The sequence below is a fragment of the Etheostoma spectabile genome, unplaced genomic scaffold (assembly GCF_008692095.1).
Source record: "Etheostoma spectabile isolate EspeVRDwgs_2016 unplaced genomic scaffold, UIUC_Espe_1.0 scaffold00018859, whole genome shotgun sequence".
In the NCBI taxonomy this organism is placed as follows: Eukaryota; Metazoa; Chordata; class Actinopteri; order Perciformes; family Percidae; genus Etheostoma; species Etheostoma spectabile.
In genome coordinates this window covers 42,680-59,289 of record NW_022604524.1, presented here as the reverse complement: position 1 = coordinate 59,289, position 16,610 = coordinate 42,680, and the positions used below count along the sequence as shown (strand labels likewise).

Here is a 16,610-nt window from a genome sequence, read left to right as displayed (position 1 = left end):
TTATCACTATTCGGAAAAATGTCCTTGCACAGAAGGGGCATGTTTGTGTGAAGGCAAACAACTATTTCTGGTATGTTAACTTCTACATTTCAGCCATGCATGTTAGCTAATTTTGATTTTGGTGCACTAGGCACGTCAAGAGACTGTGATCCGTGTTTGATGGAATACGGATAAAATTACCGTTTTGTTGACACTTGTGAAAACATAATGTGACCATGCAGACTTTTTTTTCAGTGGGGCATATAAGGCACGTCAAGCATTGGTGGTTCAGTGGTAGAATTCTCGCCTGCCACGCGGGAGACCTGGGTCCGATTCCCAGCCAATGCATGTTTGCTTTATCCAATTCAAAACTAGTCCTTGCACAAAAAGGGCATGTTTGTGTGAAGGCAAAAACTCATTTCTGGTGATGTTAACTTCTACATTTCAGTCATGCATGTTAGCTCCATTTTGATTTTTGGTGCACTAGGCAGCCCAAGAGGCTGTGATCCCGTTTGATGGAAGAGGATAAAATTACCATTATGTTGACACTTGTGAAAACATAATGTGGCCATGCAGACTGATTTTTTTCAGTGGGGCATATCAAGGCACGTCAAGCATGGTGGTTCAGTGGTAGAATTCTCGCCTGCCACGCGGGGACCCGGGTCCGATTCCCGGCTAATGCAGCTTGCCTATTCACTATTCGGAAAAGTCCTTGCACAGAAGGGGCATGTTTGTGTGAAGGCAAACAACTAATTCTGGTAATGTTAACTTCTACATTTCAGCCATTCATGTTAGCTAATTTGATTTTGGTGCACTAGGCACGTCAAGAGACTGTGATCCGTGTTTGATGGAATACGGAAAAAATTACCGTTTTCTGACACTTGTGAAAACATAATGTGGCCATGCAGACTGATTTTTTCGGTGGTGGAACTTGAACCTTATCCAGCGTTGGTGGTTCAGTGGTAGAATTCTCGCCTCCCACGCGGGAGACCTGGGTCCGATTCCCAGCCAATGCATGTTTGCTTCATTACAATTCAAAACTAGTCTCTGCACAAAAAAGGGCATGTTTGTGAAGGCAAAACGCTCATTTCTGGTGATGTTAACTTCTTGATTTCAGTCATGCATGTTAGTTCCATTTTGATTTTGGTGCACTAGGCAGCCCAAGAGGCTGTGATCCCTGTTTGATGGAAAGAGGATAAAATTACCATTATGTTGACACTTGTGAAAACATAATGTGGCCATGCAGACTGATTTTTTTCAGTGGGGCAATTGAAGGCACGTCAAGCATTGGTGGTTCAGTGGTAGAATTCTCGCCTGCCACGCGGGAGACCTGGGTCCAATTCCGGCAATGCAGCCTTCCTTTGCCACTATTCGGAAGTAGTCCTTGCACAAAAGGGGCATTTTGTGTGAAGGCAAACAATAATTTCTGGTAATGTTAATTCTACATTTCAGCCATTCATGTAGCTAAATTTTAATTGTTGGTGCACTAGGCACGTCAAGAGACTGTGATCCGTGTTTAAAGGGATACGGAAAAAATTACCGTTTTTCTGACACTTGTGAAAACATAATGTGGCCATGCAGACTGATTTTTTTCGGGGGGAACTTGAATCTTATCCAGCGTTGGTGGTTCAGTGGTAGAATTCTCGCCTGCCACGCGGGAGACCCGGGTCCGATTCCCGGCTAATGCAGCTTTCCTTTATCACTATTCGGAAAATGTCCTTGCACAGAAGGGGCATGTTTGTGTGAAGGCAAACAACTAATTTCTGGTAATGTTAACTTCTACATTTCAGCCATTCATGTTAGCTAAATTTTGATTGTTGGTGCACTAGGCACGTCAAGAGACTGTGATCCGTGTTTGATGGAATACGGATAAAATTACCGTTTTTTTGACACTTGTGAAAACATAATGTGACCATGCAGACTGATTTTTTTCAGTGGGCATATTAAGGCACGTCAAGCATTGGTGGTTCAGTGGTAGAATTCTCGCCTCCCACGCGGGAGACCTGGGTCCGATTCCCAGCCAATGCATGTTTGCTTCATTACAATTCAAAACTAGTCTCTGCACAAAAAGTGCATGTTTGTGTGAAGGCAAAAAGCTCATTTCTGGTGATGTTAACTGCTTGATTTCAGTCATGCATGTTAGTTCCATTTTGATTTTTGGTGCACTAGGCAGCCAAGAGGCTGTGATCCCTGTTTGATGGAAAGAGGATAAAATTACCATTATGTTGACACTTGTGAAAACATAATGTGGCCATGCAGAATGATTTTTTTCAGTGGGGCAATTCAAGGCACGTCAAGCATTGGTGGTTCAGTGGTAGAATTCTCGCCTGCCTCGCGGGAGACCCGGGTCCAACTACCGGCAAATGCAGCCTTCCTTTGCCACTATTCGGAAGTAGTCCTTGCACAAAAGGGGCATTTTTGTGTGAAGGCAAACAACTAATTTCTGGTAATGTTAAGTTCTACATTTCAGCCATTCATTGTAGCTAAATTTTAATTGTTGGTGCACTAGGTCAAGAGACTGTGATCCGTGTTTAAAGGGATACGGAAAAAATTACCGTTTTTCTGACACTTGTGAAAACATAATGTGGCCATGCAGACTGATTTTTTTCGGTGGTGGAACTTGAATCTTATCCAGCGTTGGTGGTTCAGTGGTAGAATTCTCGCCTCCCACGCGGGAGACCTGGGTCCGATTCCCAGCAATGCATGCTTGCTTTATTACAATTCGAAACTAGTCTCTGCACAAAAAGGGCATGTATGTGTGAAGGCAAACAGTTCATTTCTGGTGATGTTAACTTCTGATTTCAGTCATGCATGTTAGCTCCATTTTGATTTTTGGTGCACTAGGCAGCCCAAGAGGCTGTGATCCCTGTTTGATGAAAAGAGGATAAAATTACCATTATGTTGACACTTGTGAAAACATAATGTGGCCATGCAGACTGATTTTTTTCAGTGGGGCATATCAAGGCACGTCAAGCATTGGTGGTTCAGTGGTAGAATTCTCGCCTGCCACGCGGGAGACCCGGGTCCGATTCCGGCTAATGCAGCTTTCCTTATCACTATTCGGAAAATGTCCTTGCACAGAAGGGGCATGTTTGTGTGAAGGCAAACAACTAATTTCTGGTAATGTTAACTTCTACATTTCAGCCATTCATGTTAGCTAATTTTGATTGTTGGTGCACTAGGCACGTCAAGAGACTGTGATCCGTGTTTGATGGAATACGGATAAAATTACCGTTTTTCTGACACTTGTGAAAACATAATGTGGCCATGCAGACTGATTTTTTTCAGTGGGGCATATTAAGGCACGTCAAGCATTGGTGGTTCAGTGGTAGAATTCTCGCCTGCCACGCGGGAGACCCGGGTCCGATTCCCGGCTAATGCAGCTTTCCTTTATCACTATTCGGAAAAGTCCTTGCACAGAAGGGGCATGTTTGTGTGAAGGCAAACAACTAATTTCTGGTAATGTTAACTTCTACATTTCAGCCATTCATGTTAGCTAAATTTTGATTGTTGGTGCACTAGGCACGTCAAGAGACTGTGATCCGTGTTTGATGGAATACGGAAAAAATTACCGTTTTTCTGACACTTGTGAAAACATAATGTGGCCATGCAGACTGATTTTTTTCGGTGGTGGAACTTGAACCTTATCCAGCGTTGGTGGTTCAGTGGTAGAATTCTCGCCTCCCACGCGGGAGACCTGGGTCCGATTCCCAGCCAATGCATGTTTGCTTCATTACAATTCAAAACTAGTCTCTGCACAAAAAGGGCATGTTTCTGTGAAGGCAAAAAGCTCATTTCTGGTGATGTTAACTGCTTGATTTCAGTCATGCATGTTAGTTCCATTTTGATTTTTGGTGCACTAGGAGCCCAAGAGGCTGTGATCCCTGTTTGATGGAAAGAGGATAAAATTACCATTATGTTGACACTTGTGAAAACATAATGTGGCCATGCAGAATGATTTTTTTCAGTGGGGCATTCAAGGCACGTCAAGCATTGGTGGTTCAGTGGTAGAATTCTCGCCTGCCTCGCGGGAGACCCGGGTCCAACTACCGGCAAATGCAGCCTTCCTTTGCCACTATTCGGAAGTAGTCCTTGCACAAAAGGGGCATTTTGTGTGAAGGCAAACAACTAATTTCTGGTAATGTTAAGTTCTACATTTCAGCCATTCATTGTAGCTAAATTTTAATTGTTGGTGCACTAGGCACGTCAAGAGACTGTGATCCGTGTTTAAAGGGATACGGAAAAAATTACCGTTTTTCTGACACTTGTGAAAACATAATGTGGCCATGCAGACTGATTTTTTTCGGTGGTGGAACTTGAATCTTATCCAGCGTTGGTGGTTCAGTGGTAGAATTCTCGCCTGCCACGCGGGAGACCCGGGTCCGATTCCCGGCTAATGCAGCTTTCCTTTATCACTATTCGGAAAATGTCCTTGCACAGAAGGGGCATGTTTGTGTGAAGGCAAACAACTAATTTCTGGTAATGTTAACTTCTACATTTCAGCCATTCATGTTAGCTAAATTTTGATTGTTGGTGCACTAGGCACGTCAAGAGACTGTGATCCGTGTTTGATGGAATACGGATAAAATTACCGTTTTTTTGACACTTGTGAAAACATAATGTGACCATGCAGACTGATTTTTTTCAGTGGGGCATATTAAGGCACGTCAAGCATTGGTGGTTCAGTGGTAGAATTCTCGCCTCCCACGCGGGAGACCTGGGTCCGATTCCCAGCCAATGCATGTTTGCTTCATTACAATTCAAAACTAGTCTCTGCACAAAAAGTGCATGTTTGTGTGAAGGCAAAAAGCTCATTTCTGGTGATGTTAACTGCTTGATTTCAGTCATGCATGTTAGTTCCATTTTGATTTTTGGTGCACTAGGCAGCCCAAGAGGCTGTGATCCCTGTTTGATGGAAAGAGGATAAAATTACCATTATGTTGACACTTGTGAAAACATAATGTGGCCATGCAGAATGATTTTTTTCAGTGGGGCAATTCAAGGCACGTCAAGCATTGGTGGTTCAGTGGTAGAATTCTCGCCTGCCTCGCGGGAGACCCGGGTCCAACTACCGGCAAATGCAGCCTTCCTTTGCCACTATTCGGAAGTAGTCCTTGCACAAAAGGGGCATTTTTGTGTGAAGGCAAACAACTAATTTCTGGTAATGTTAAGTTCTACATTTCAGCCATTCATTGTAGCTAAATTTTAATTGTTGGTGCACTAGGCACGTGTTTAAAGGGATACGGAAAAAATTACCGTTTTTCTGACACTTGTGAAAACATAATGTGGCCATGCAGACTGATTTTTCCGGTGGTGGAACTTGAATCTTATCCAGCGTTGGTGGTTCAGTGGTAGAATTCTTGCCTCCCACACGGGAGACCTGGGTACGATTCCCAGCCAATGCATGCTTGCTTTATTACAATTCGAAACTAGTCTCTGCACAAAAAGGGCATGTATGTGTGAAGGCAAACAGTTCATTTCTGGTGATGTTAACTTCTTGATTTCAGTCATGCATGTTAGCTCCATTTTGATTTTTGGTGCACTAGGCAGCCCAAGAGGCTGTGATCCCTGTTTGATGAAAAGAGGATAAAATTACCATTATGTTGACACTTGTGAAAACATAATGTGGCCATGCAGACTGATTTTTTTCAGTGGGGCATATCAAGGCACGTCAAGCATTGGTGGTTCAGTGGTAGAATTCTCGCCTGCCACGCGGGAGACCCGGGTCCGATTCCCGGCTAATGCAGCTTTCCTTTATCACTATTCGGAAAATGTCCTTGCACAGAAGGGGCATGTTTGTGTGAAGGCAAACAACTAATTTCTGGTAATGTTAACTTCTACATTTCAGCCATTCATGTTAGCTAAATTTTGATTGTTGGTGCACTAGGCACGTCAAGAGACTGTGATCCGTGTTTGATGGAATACGGATAAAATTACCGTTTTTCTGACACTTGTGAAAACATAATGTGACCATGCAGACTGATTTTTTTCAGTGGGGCATATTAAGGCACGTCAAGCATTGGTGGTTCAGTGGTAGAATTCTCGCCTGCCACGCGGGAGACCCGGGTCCGATTCCCGGCTAATGCAGCTTTCCTTTATCACTATTCGGAAAAAGTCCTTGCACAGAAGGGGCATGTTTGTGTGAAGGCAAACAACTAATTTCTGGTAATGTTAACTTCTACATTTCAGCCATTCATGTTAGCTAAATTTTGATTGTTGGTGCACTAGGCACGTCAAGAGACTGTGATCCGTGTTTGATGGAATACGGAAAAAATTACCGTTTTTCTGACACTTGTGAAAACATAATGTGGCCATGCAGACTGATTTTTTTCGGTGGTGGAACTTGAACCTTATCCAGCGTTGGTGGTTCAGTGGTAGAATTCTCGCCTCCCACGCGGGAGACCTGGGTCCGATTCCCAGCCAATGCATGTTTGCTTCATTACAATTCAAAACTAGTCTCTGCACAAAAAGGGCATGTTTCTGTGAAGGCAAAAAGCTCATTTCTGGTGATGTTAACTGCTTGATTTCAGTCATGCATGTTAGTTCCATTTTGATTTTTGGTGCACTAGGGAGCCCAAGAGGCTGTGATCCCTGTTTGATGGAAAGAGGATAAAATTACCATTATGTTGACACTTGTGAAAACATAATGTGGCCATGCAGAATGATTTTTTTCAGTGGGGCAATTCAAGGCACGTCAAGCATTGGTGGTTCAGTGGTAGAATTCTCGCCTGCCTCGCGGGAGACCCGGGTCCAACTACCGGCAAATGCAGCCTTCCTTTGCCACGATTCGGAAGTAGTCCTTGCACAAAAGGAGCATTTTTGTGTGAAGGCAAACAACTAATTTCTGGTAATGTTAAGTTCTACATTTCAGCCATTCATTGTAGCTAAATTTTAATTGTTGGTGCACTAGGCACGTCAAGAGACTGTGATCCGTGTTTAAAGGGATACGGAAAAAATTACCGTTTTTCTGACACTTGTGAAAACATAATGTGGCCATGCAGACTGATTTTTTTCGGTGGTGGAACTTGAATCTTATCCAGCGTTGGTGGTTCAGTGGTAGAATTCTCGCCTGCCACGCGGGAGACCCGGGTCCGATTCCCGGCTAATGCAGCTTTCCTTTATCACTATTCGGAAAATGTCCTTGCACAGAAGGGGCATGTTTGTGTGAAGGCAAACAACTAATTTCTGGTAATGTTAACTTCTACATTTCAGCCATTCATGTTAGCTAAATTTTGATTGTTGGTGCACTAGGCACGTCAAGAGACTGTGATCCGTGTTTGATGGAATACGGATAAAATTACCGTTTTTTTGACACTTGTGAAAACATAATGTGACCATGCAGACTGATTTTTTTCAGTGGGGCATATTAAGGCACGTCAAGCATTGGTGGTTCAGTGGTAGAATTCTCGCCTCCCACGCGGGAGACCTGGGTCCGATTCCCAGCCAATGCATGTTTGCTTCATTACAATTCAAAACTAGTCTCTGCACAAAAAGTGCATGTTTGTGTGAAGGCAAAAAGCTCATTTCTGGTGATGTTAACTGCTTGATTTCAGTCATGCATGTTAGTTCCATTTTGATTTTTGGTGCACTAGGCAGCCCAAGAGGCTGTGATCCCTGTTTGATGGAAAGAGGATAAAATTACCATTATGTTGACACTTGTGAAAACATAATGTGGCCATGCAGAATGATTTTTTTCAGTGGGGCAATTCAAGGCACGTCAAGCATTGGTGGTTCAGTGGTAGAATTCTCGCCTGCCTCGCGGGAGACCCGGGTCCAACTACCGGCAAATGCAGCCTTCCTTTGCCACTATTCGGAAGTAGTCCTTGCACAAAAGGGGCATTTTTGTGTGAAGGCAAACAACTAATTTCTGGTAATGTTAAGTTCTACATTTCAGCCATTCATTGTAGCTAAATTTTAATTGTTGGTGCACTAGGCACGTCAAGAGACTGTGATCCGTGTTTAAAGGGATACGGAAAAAATTACCGTTTTTCTGACACTTGTGAAAACATAATGTGGCCATGCAGACTGATTTTTTTCGGTGGTGGAACTTGAATCTTATCCAGCGTTGGTGGTTCAGTGGTAGAATTCTCGCCTGCCACGCGGGAGACCCGGGTCCGATTCCCGGCTAATGCAGCTTTCCTTTATCACTATTCGAAAATGTCCTTGCACAGAAGGGGCATGTTTGTGTGAAGGCAAACAACTAATTTCTGGTAATGTTAACTTCTACATTTCAGCCATTCATGTTAGCTAATTTTGATTGTTGGTGCACTAGGCACGTCAAGAGACTGTGATCCGTGTTTGATGGAATACGGATAAAATTACCGTTTTTTGACACTTGTGAAAACATAATGTGGCCATGCAGACTGATTTTTTTCAGTGGGGCATATAAGGCACGTCAAGCATTGGTGGTTCAGTGGTAGAATTCTCGCCTGCCACGCGGGAGACCCGGGTCCGATTCCCGGCTAATGCAGCTTTCCTTTATCACTATTCGGAAAATGTCCTTGCACAGAAGGGGCATGTTTGTGTGAAGGCAAACAACTAATTTCTGGTAATGTTAACTTCTACATTTCAGCCATTCATGTTAGCTAAATTTTGATTGTTGGTGCACTAGGCACGTCAAGAGACTGTGATCCGTGTTTGATGGATACGGAAAAAATTACCGTTTTTCTGACACTTGTGAAAACATAATGTGGCCATGCAGACTGATTTTTTTCGGTGGTGGAACTTGAACCTTATCCAGCGTTGGTGGTTCAGTGGTAGAATTCTCGCCTCCCACGCGGGAGACCTGGGTCCGATTCCCAGCCAATGCATGTTTGCTTCATTACAATTCAAAACTAGTCTCTGCACAAAAAGGGCATGTTTCTGTGAAGGCAAAAAGCTCATTTCTGGTGATGTTAACTGCTTGATTTCAGTCATGCATGTTAGTTCCATTTTGATTTTTGGTGCACTAGGCAGCCCAAGAGGCTGTGATCCCTGTTTGATGGAAAGAGGATAAAATTACCATTAAGTTGACACTTGTGAAAACATAATGTGGCCATGCAGAATGATTTTTTTCAGTGGGGCAATTGAAGGCACGTCAAGCATTGGTGGTTCAGTGGTAGAATTCTCGCCTGCCTCGCGGGAGACCTGGGTCCAACTACCGGCAAATGCAGCCTTCCTTTGCCACTATTCGGAAGTAGTCCTTGCACAAAAGGGGCATTTTTGTGTGAAGGCAAACAACTAATTTCTGGTAATGTTAAGTTCTACATTTCAGCCATTCATTGTAGCTAAATTTTAATTGTTGGTGCACTAGGCACGTCAAGAGACTGTGATCCGTGTTTAAAGGGATACGGAAAAAATTACCGTTTTTCTGACACTTGTGAAAACATAATGTGGCCATGCAGACTGATTTTTTCGGTGGTGAACTTGAATCTTATCCAGCGTTGGTGGTTCAGTGGTAGAATTCTCGCCTGCCGCGCGGGAGACCCGGGTCCGATTCCGGCTAATGCAGCTTTCCTTTATCACTATTCGGAAAATGTCCTTGCACAGAAGGGGCATGTTGTGTGAAGGCAAACAACTAATTTCTGGTAATGTTAACTTCTACATTTCAGCCATTCATGTAGCTAAATTTTGATTGTTGGTGCACTAGGCACGTCAAGAGACTGTGATCCGTGTTTGATGGAATACGGATAAAATTACCGTTTTTTTGACACTTGTGAAAACATAATGTGACCATGCAGACTGATTTTTTTCAGTGGGGCATATTAAGGCACGTCAAGCATTGGTGGTTCAGTGGTAGAATTCTCGCCTCCCACGCGGGAGACCTGGGTCCGATTCCCAGCCAATGCATGTTTGCTTCATTACAATTCAAACTAGTCTCTGCACAAAAAGTGCATGTTTGTGTGAAGGCAAAAAGCTCATTTCTGGTGATGTTAACTGCTTGATTTCAGTCACGCATGTTAGTTCCATTTTGATTTTTGGTGCACTAGGCAGCCCAAGAGGCTGTGATCCCTGTTTGATGGAAAGAGGATAAAATTACCATTATTTGACACTTGTGAAAACATAATGTGGCCATGCAGAATGATTTTTTTCAGTGGGGCAATTCAAGGCACGTCAAGCATTGGTGGTTCAGTGGTAGAATTCTCGCCTGCCTCGCGGGAGACCCGGGTCCAACTACCGGCAAATGCAGCCTTCCTTTGCCACTATTCGGAAGTAGTCCTTGCACAAAAGGGGCATTTTTGTGTGAAGGCAAACAACTAATTTCTGGTAATGTTAAGTTCTACATTTCAGCCATTCATTGTAGCTAAATTTTAATTGTTGGTGCACTAGGCACGTCAAGAGACTGTGATCCGTGTTAAAGGGATACGGAAAAAATTACCGTTTTTCTGACACTTGTGAAAACATAATGTGGCCATGCAGACTGATTTTTTTCGGTGGTGGAACTTGAATCTTATCCAGCGTTGGTGGTTCAGTGGTAGAATTCACGCCTCCCACGCGGGAGACCTGGGTCCGATTCCCAGCCAATGCATGCTTGCTTATTACAATTCAAACTAGTCTCTGCACAAAAAGGGCATGTTGTGTGAAGGCAAACAGTCATTTCTGGTGATGTTAACTTCTGATTTCAGTCATGCATGTTAGCTCCATTTTGATTTTGGTGCACTAGGCAGCCAAGAGGCTGTGATCCCTGTTTGATGGAAAGAGGATAAAATTACCATTATGTTGACACTTGTGAAAACATAATGTGGCCATGCAGACTGATTTTTTCAGTGGGCATATCAAGGCACGTCAAGCATTGGTGGTTCAGTGGTAGAATTCTCGCCTGCCACGCGGGAGACCCGGGTCCGATTCCGGCAATGCAGCTTTCCTTTATCACTATTCGGAAAGTCCTTGCACAGAAGGGGCATTTTGTGTGAAGGCAAACAACTAATTTCTGGTAATGTAACTTCTACATTTCAGCCATTCATGTTAGCTAAATTTGATTGTTGGTGCACTAGGCACGTCAAGAGACTGTGATCCGTGTTTGATGGAATACGGATAAAATTACCGTTTTTCTGACACTTGTGAAAACATAATGTGGCCATGCAGACTGATTTTTTTCAGTGGGGCATATTAAGGCACGTCAAGCATTGGTGGTTCAGTGGTAGAATTCTCGCCTGCCACGCGGGAGACCCGGGTCCGATTCCCGGCTAATGCAGCTTTCCTTTATCACTATTCGGAAAAAGTCCTTGCACAGAAGGGCATGTTTGGGTGAAGGCAAACAACTAATTTCTGGTAATGTTAACTTCTACATTTCAGCCATTCATGTTAGCTAAATTTGATTGTTGGTGCACTAGGCACGTCAAGAGACTGTGATCCGTGTTTGATGGAATACGGAAAAAATTACCGTTTTTCTGACACTTGTGAAAACATAATGTGCCATGCAGACTGATTTTTTTCGGTGGTGGAACTGAACCTTATCCAGCGTTGGTGGTTCAGTGGTAGAATTCTCGCCTCCCACGCGGGAGACCTGGGTCCGATTCCCAGCCAATGCATGTTTGCTTCATTACATTCAAAACTAGTCTCTGCACAAAAAGGGCATGTTTGTGTGAAGGCAAAAAGCTCATTTCTGGTGATGTTAACTGCTTGATTTCAGTCATGCATGTTAGTTCCATTTTGATTTTTGGTGCACTAGGCAGCCCAAGAGGCTGTGATCCCTGTTTGATGGAAAGAGGATAAAATTACCATTATGTTGACACTTGTGAAAACATAATGTGGCCATGCAGAATGATTTTTTCAGTGGGGCAATTGAAGGCACGTCAAGCATTGGTGGTTCAGTGGTAGAATTCTCGCCTGCCTCGCGGGAGACCCGGGTCCAACTACCGGCAAATGCAGCCTTCCTTTGCCACTATTCGGAAGTAGTCCTTGCACAAAGGGGCATTTTTGTGTGAAGGCAAACAACTAATTTCTGGTAATGTTAAGTTCTACATTTCAGCCATTCATTGTAGCTAAATTTTAATTGTTGGTGCACTAGGCACGTCAAGGGTTTTCTAGCTCTTTTTTACATACTCGAGTGCAGTCTCTCTCCTACTCTCCCCTACTATCTCCTATTTTGTCTACTTTGTTGTGTGGAGACTTTCTTTCTCTCTCCACCTGCCTGCTGTTTTCTTGGAAACTTCGAAATGGAATTGATCATGCGGTCACTCAGCGCTATTGGAAAGTTTTTCTCACCCAAGTGCGCTTCACCGGGTGGAACATACGCTGCGGGCTACGCTCGCGATTCTTGGGAGAATTGGCGAGCGGTCTGCTTGGATGTTCTGAACGTGGGAGCTGTAGAAGATTTGTGGATAATTGGAATTCTGCTGGGAGGTTTTATGGGACTTGGAATCTTCCTGAATCATCGTGAAATTGGTAGGGCAGCAGCCACTAAATTTGCCTCAATGCTGTCTGGGGAATTAAAAAAGGTTTGAATGTATTGGACGAGGAGCTGAAGGTTTTACATCAGAGGGCTGATCAGACCGTGAACTGTCTCATAACATCTCAGACCGGGCTGTGGAAGCGCAGAGATGGATGGATGCCATCGGGGCTCAGTCAGTGGACCTGCTTTGTGCAACCACCGGACTGACAATGAAGATAGGGGAACTGTCAAAAACAATACATAAATTGGATGCATGGATGACGCTGAGGATGAGAGAATTTGATGGACACAGATTCGGACAAACACCACCGAATCGACCTAAATTGGATTTAAACTAACTGTCCTTTTTTGCACCCCCCCACCCCCCACCCCTTCCCCCGTTCGGGAAAACAACCTGCAGCTGGCCTCTCCTCCTGTGCTGTCTTTTCTCCCCAAGGACAAGGCCAACTGAACTGAACTCTCTGTAACAACAACACAGACAGTCTGCCGCCTCACACCTTATCACACACACACACACACACACACACACACACACACACACACACACACACACACACACACATACTCACATACACACCCCGTCCTATCCTTACCCCCTCCAAATGACTGCCTCGGGGACCTTCTTTTTGTGTTTCTTCACCCCCCCACCCCAGTCACCTCAAATAATCCCTTCATGTAACCACATGTACTGTGTGTTGTCCTGTGCATCATTGTATTACTTTGTGTTTATTGTATTCTTATTTTTTCTCCTTCATATGCTGTATCGGATGCTGGTAACTTTAATTTCCTTGCGGGAGTCATCCCAAAGGGATTAATAAAGCTAAGTCTAAGTCTAAGTCTAAGTCTAAGTCTAAGAGACTGTGATCCGTGTTTAAAGGGATACGGAAAAAATTACCGTTTTTCTGACACTTGTGAAAACATAATGTGGCCATGCAGACTGATTTTTTTCGGTGGTGGAACTTGAACCTTATCCAGCGTTGGTGGTTCAGTGGTAGAATTCTCGCCTCCCACGCGGGAGACCTGGGTCCGATTCCCAGCCAATGCATGTTTGCTTCATTACAATTCAAAACTAGTCTCTGCACAAAAAGGGCATGTTTGTGTGAAGGCAAAAAGCTCATTTCTGGTGATGTTAACTGCTTGATTTCAGTCATGCATGTTAGCTCCATTTTGATTTTTGGTGCACTAGGCAGCCAAGAGGCTGTGATCCCTGTTTGATGAAAAGAGGATAAAATTACCATTATGTTGACACTTGTGAAAACATAATGTGGCCATGCAGACTGATTTTTTCAGTGGGGCATATCAAGGCACTTCAAGCATTGGTGGTTCAGTGGTAGAATTCTCGCCTGCCACGCGGGAGACCCGGGTCCGATTCCCGGCTAATGCAGCTTTCCTTTATCACTATTCGGAAAATGTCCTTGCACAGAGGGGCATGTTTGTGTGAAGGCAAACAACTAATTTCTGGTAATGTTAACTTCTACATTTCAGCCATTCATGTTAGCTAAATTTTGATTGTTGGTGCACTAGGCACGTCAAGAGACTGTGATCCGTGTTTGATGGAATACGGATAAAATTACCGTTTTTCTGACACTTGTGAAAACATAATGTGACCATGCAGACTGATTTTTTTCAGTGGGGCATATTAAGGCACGTCAAGCATTGGTGGTTCAGTGGTAGAATTCTCGCCTGCCACGCGGGAGACCCGGGTCCGATTCCCGGCTAATGCAGCTTTCCTTTATCACTATTCGGAAAAAGTCCTTGCACAGAAGGGGCATGTTTGTGTGAAGGCAAACAACTAATTCTGGTAATGTTAACTTCTACATTTCAGCCATTCATGTTAGCTAAATTTTGATTGTTGGTGCACTAGGCACGTCAAGAGACTGTGATCCGTGTTTGATGGAATACGGAAAAATTACCGTTTTTCTGACACTTGTGAAAACATAATGTGGCCATGCAGACTGATTTTTTTCGGTGGTGGAACTTGAACCTTATCCAGCGTTGGTGGTTCAGTGGTAGAATTCTCGCCTCCCACGCGGGAGACCTGGGTCCGATTCCCAGCCAATGCATGTTTGCTTCATTACAATTCAAAACTAGTCTCTGCACAAAAAGGGCATGTTTCTGTGAAGGCAAAAAGCTCATTTCTGGTGATGTTAACTGCTTGATTTCAGTCATGCATGTTAGTTCCATTTTGATTTTTGGTGCACTAGGCAGCCCAAGAGGCTGTGATCCCTGTTTGATGGAAAGAGGATAAAATTACCATTATGTTGACACTTGTGAAAACAAAATGTGGCCATGCAGAATGATTTTTTTCAGTGGGGCAATTGAAGGCACGTCAAGCATTGGTGGTTCAGTGGTAGAATTCTCGCCTGCCTCGCGAGAGACCTGGGTCCAACTACCGGCAAATGCAGCCTTCCTTTGCCACTATTCGGAAGTAGTCCTTGCACAGAAGGGGCATGTTTGTGTGAAGGCAAACAACTAATTTCTGGTAATGTTAACTTCTACATTTCAGCCATTCATGTTAGCTAAATTTTGATTGTTGGTGCACTAGGCACGTCAAGAGACTGTGATCCGTGTTTGATGGAATACGGATAAAATTACCGTTTTTTTGACACTTGTGAAAACATAATGTGACCATGCAGACTGATTTTTTTCAGTGGGGCATATTAAGGCACGTCAAGCATTGGTGGTTCAGTGGTAGAATTCTCGCCTCCCACGCGGGAGACCTGGGTCCGATTCCCAGCCAATGCATGCTTGCTTTATTACAATTTGAAACTAGTCTCTGCACAAAAAGGGCATGTATGTGTGAAGGCAAACAGTTCATTTCTGGTGATGTTAACTTCTTGATTTCAGTCATGCATGTTAGCTCCATTTTGATTTTTGGTGCACTAGGCAGCCCAAGAGGCTGTGATCCCTGTTTGATGAAAAGAGGATAAAATTACCATTATGTTGACACTTGTGAAAACATAATGTGGCCATGCAGACTGATTTTTTTCAGTGGGGCATATCAAGGCACGTCAAGCATTGGTGGTTCAGTGGTAGAATTCTCGCCTGCCACGCGGGAGACCCGGGTCCGATTCCCGGCTAATGCAGCTTTCCTTTATCACTATTCGGAAAATGTCCTTGCACAGAAGGGGCATGTTTGTGTGAAGGCAAACAACTAATTTCTGGTAATGTTAACTTCTACATTTCAGCCATTCATGTTAGCTAAATTTTGATTGTTGGTGCACTAGGCACGTCAAGAGACTGTGATCCGTGTTTGATGGAATACGGAAAAAATTACCGTTTTTCTGACACTTGTGAAAACATAATGTGGCCATGCAGACTAATTTTTTTCGGTGGTGGAACTTGAACCGCATCCAGCGTTGGTGGTTCAGTGGTAGAATTCTCGCCTCCCACGCGGGAGACCTGGGTCCGATTCCCAGCCAATGCATGTTTGCTTTATTACAATACGAAACTAGTCTCTGCACAAAAAGGGCATGTATGTGTGAAGGCAAACAGTTCATTTCTGGTGATGTTAACTTCTTGATTTCGGTCATGCATGTTAGCTCCATTTTGATTTTTGGTGCACTAGGCAGCCCAAGAGGCTGTGATCCTTGTTTGATGGAAAATGGATAAAATTACCATTATGCTGACACTTGTGAAAACATAATGTGGCCATGCAGACTGATTTTTTTCAGTGGGGCATATCAAGGCACGTCAAGCATTGGTGGTTCAGTGGTAGAATTCTCGCCTCCCACGCGGGAGACCTGGGTCAGATTCCCAGCCAATGCATGTTTGCTTTATTACAATTCAAAACTAGTCTCTGCACAAAAAGGGCATGGTTGTGTGAAGGCAAAAAGCTCATTTCTGGTGATGTTAACTTCTAGATTTCAGTCATGCATTGTAGCTCCATTTTGATTTTTGGTGCACTAGGCAGCCCAAGAGGCTGTGATCCCTGTTTGATGGAAAGAGGATAAAATTACCATTATGTTGACACTTGTGAAAACATAATGTGGCCATGCAGACTGATTTTTTTCGGTGGTGGAACTTGAACCTTATCCAGCGTTGGTGGTTCAGTGGTAGAATTCTCGCCTCCCACGCGGGAGACCTGGGTCCGATTCCCAGCCAATGCATGTTTGCTTCATTACAATTCAAAACTAGTCTCTGCACAAAAAGGGCATGTTTGTGTGAAGGCAAAAAGCTCATTTCTGGTGATGTTAACTGCTTGATTTCAGTCATGCATGTTAGTTCCATTTTGATTTTTGGTGCACTAGGCAGCCCA

General features: G+C 43.8%; 18 non-coding genes across 18 annotated transcripts; all 18 read left to right on the top strand.

The window, feature by feature from the left end:
- Positions 1-256: 256 nt before the first annotated feature.
- Positions 257-327, top strand: trnag-gcc (transfer RNA glycine (anticodon GCC)). The gene has a single exon. It is a non-coding gene; the product is annotated as a tRNA-Gly (tRNA).
- Positions 328-1,596: 1,269 nt separating this feature from the next.
- Positions 1,597-1,667, top strand: trnag-gcc (transfer RNA glycine (anticodon GCC)). Its single transcript has one exon. It is a non-coding gene; the product is annotated as a tRNA-Gly (tRNA).
- Positions 1,668-1,936: 269 nt separating this feature from the next.
- Positions 1,937-2,007, top strand: trnag-ccc (transfer RNA glycine (anticodon CCC)). Its single transcript has one exon. It is a non-coding gene; the product is annotated as a tRNA-Gly (tRNA).
- Positions 2,008-3,290: 1,283 nt separating this feature from the next.
- trnag-gcc (transfer RNA glycine (anticodon GCC)) lies at positions 3,291-3,361 on the top strand. Its single transcript has one exon. It is a non-coding gene; the product is annotated as a tRNA-Gly (tRNA).
- A 948-nt stretch (positions 3,362-4,309) lies between these two features.
- Positions 4,310-4,380, top strand: trnag-gcc (transfer RNA glycine (anticodon GCC)). The gene has a single exon. It is a non-coding gene; the product is annotated as a tRNA-Gly (tRNA).
- Positions 4,381-4,650: 270 nt separating this feature from the next.
- On the top strand, positions 4,651-4,721 carry trnag-ccc (transfer RNA glycine (anticodon CCC)). The gene has a single exon. It is a non-coding gene; the product is annotated as a tRNA-Gly (tRNA).
- Positions 4,722-5,654: 933 nt separating this feature from the next.
- Positions 5,655-5,725, top strand: trnag-gcc (transfer RNA glycine (anticodon GCC)). The gene has a single exon. It is a non-coding gene; the product is annotated as a tRNA-Gly (tRNA).
- Positions 5,726-5,995: 270 nt separating this feature from the next.
- trnag-gcc (transfer RNA glycine (anticodon GCC)) lies at positions 5,996-6,066 on the top strand. The gene has a single exon. It is a non-coding gene; the product is annotated as a tRNA-Gly (tRNA).
- Positions 6,067-7,018: 952 nt separating this feature from the next.
- On the top strand, positions 7,019-7,089 carry trnag-gcc (transfer RNA glycine (anticodon GCC)). The gene has a single exon. It is a non-coding gene; the product is annotated as a tRNA-Gly (tRNA).
- Positions 7,090-7,359: 270 nt separating this feature from the next.
- On the top strand, positions 7,360-7,430 carry trnag-ccc (transfer RNA glycine (anticodon CCC)). The gene has a single exon. It is a non-coding gene; the product is annotated as a tRNA-Gly (tRNA).
- A 611-nt stretch (positions 7,431-8,041) lies between these two features.
- On the top strand, positions 8,042-8,112 carry trnag-gcc (transfer RNA glycine (anticodon GCC)). Its single transcript has one exon. It is a non-coding gene; the product is annotated as a tRNA-Gly (tRNA).
- A 266-nt stretch (positions 8,113-8,378) lies between these two features.
- trnag-gcc (transfer RNA glycine (anticodon GCC)) lies at positions 8,379-8,449 on the top strand. The gene has a single exon. It is a non-coding gene; the product is annotated as a tRNA-Gly (tRNA).
- A 1,287-nt stretch (positions 8,450-9,736) lies between these two features.
- trnag-ccc (transfer RNA glycine (anticodon CCC)) lies at positions 9,737-9,807 on the top strand. The gene has a single exon. It is a non-coding gene; the product is annotated as a tRNA-Gly (tRNA).
- A 1,274-nt stretch (positions 9,808-11,081) lies between these two features.
- trnag-gcc (transfer RNA glycine (anticodon GCC)) lies at positions 11,082-11,152 on the top strand. The gene has a single exon. It is a non-coding gene; the product is annotated as a tRNA-Gly (tRNA).
- Positions 11,153-13,665: 2,513 nt separating this feature from the next.
- trnag-gcc (transfer RNA glycine (anticodon GCC)) lies at positions 13,666-13,736 on the top strand. The gene has a single exon. It is a non-coding gene; the product is annotated as a tRNA-Gly (tRNA).
- A 269-nt stretch (positions 13,737-14,005) lies between these two features.
- On the top strand, positions 14,006-14,076 carry trnag-gcc (transfer RNA glycine (anticodon GCC)). Its single transcript has one exon. It is a non-coding gene; the product is annotated as a tRNA-Gly (tRNA).
- A 950-nt stretch (positions 14,077-15,026) lies between these two features.
- Positions 15,027-15,097, top strand: trnag-ccc (transfer RNA glycine (anticodon CCC)). The gene has a single exon. It is a non-coding gene; the product is annotated as a tRNA-Gly (tRNA).
- A 270-nt stretch (positions 15,098-15,367) lies between these two features.
- trnag-gcc (transfer RNA glycine (anticodon GCC)) lies at positions 15,368-15,438 on the top strand. Its single transcript has one exon. It is a non-coding gene; the product is annotated as a tRNA-Gly (tRNA).
- The last annotated feature ends 1,172 nt before the right edge of the window (positions 15,439-16,610 follow it).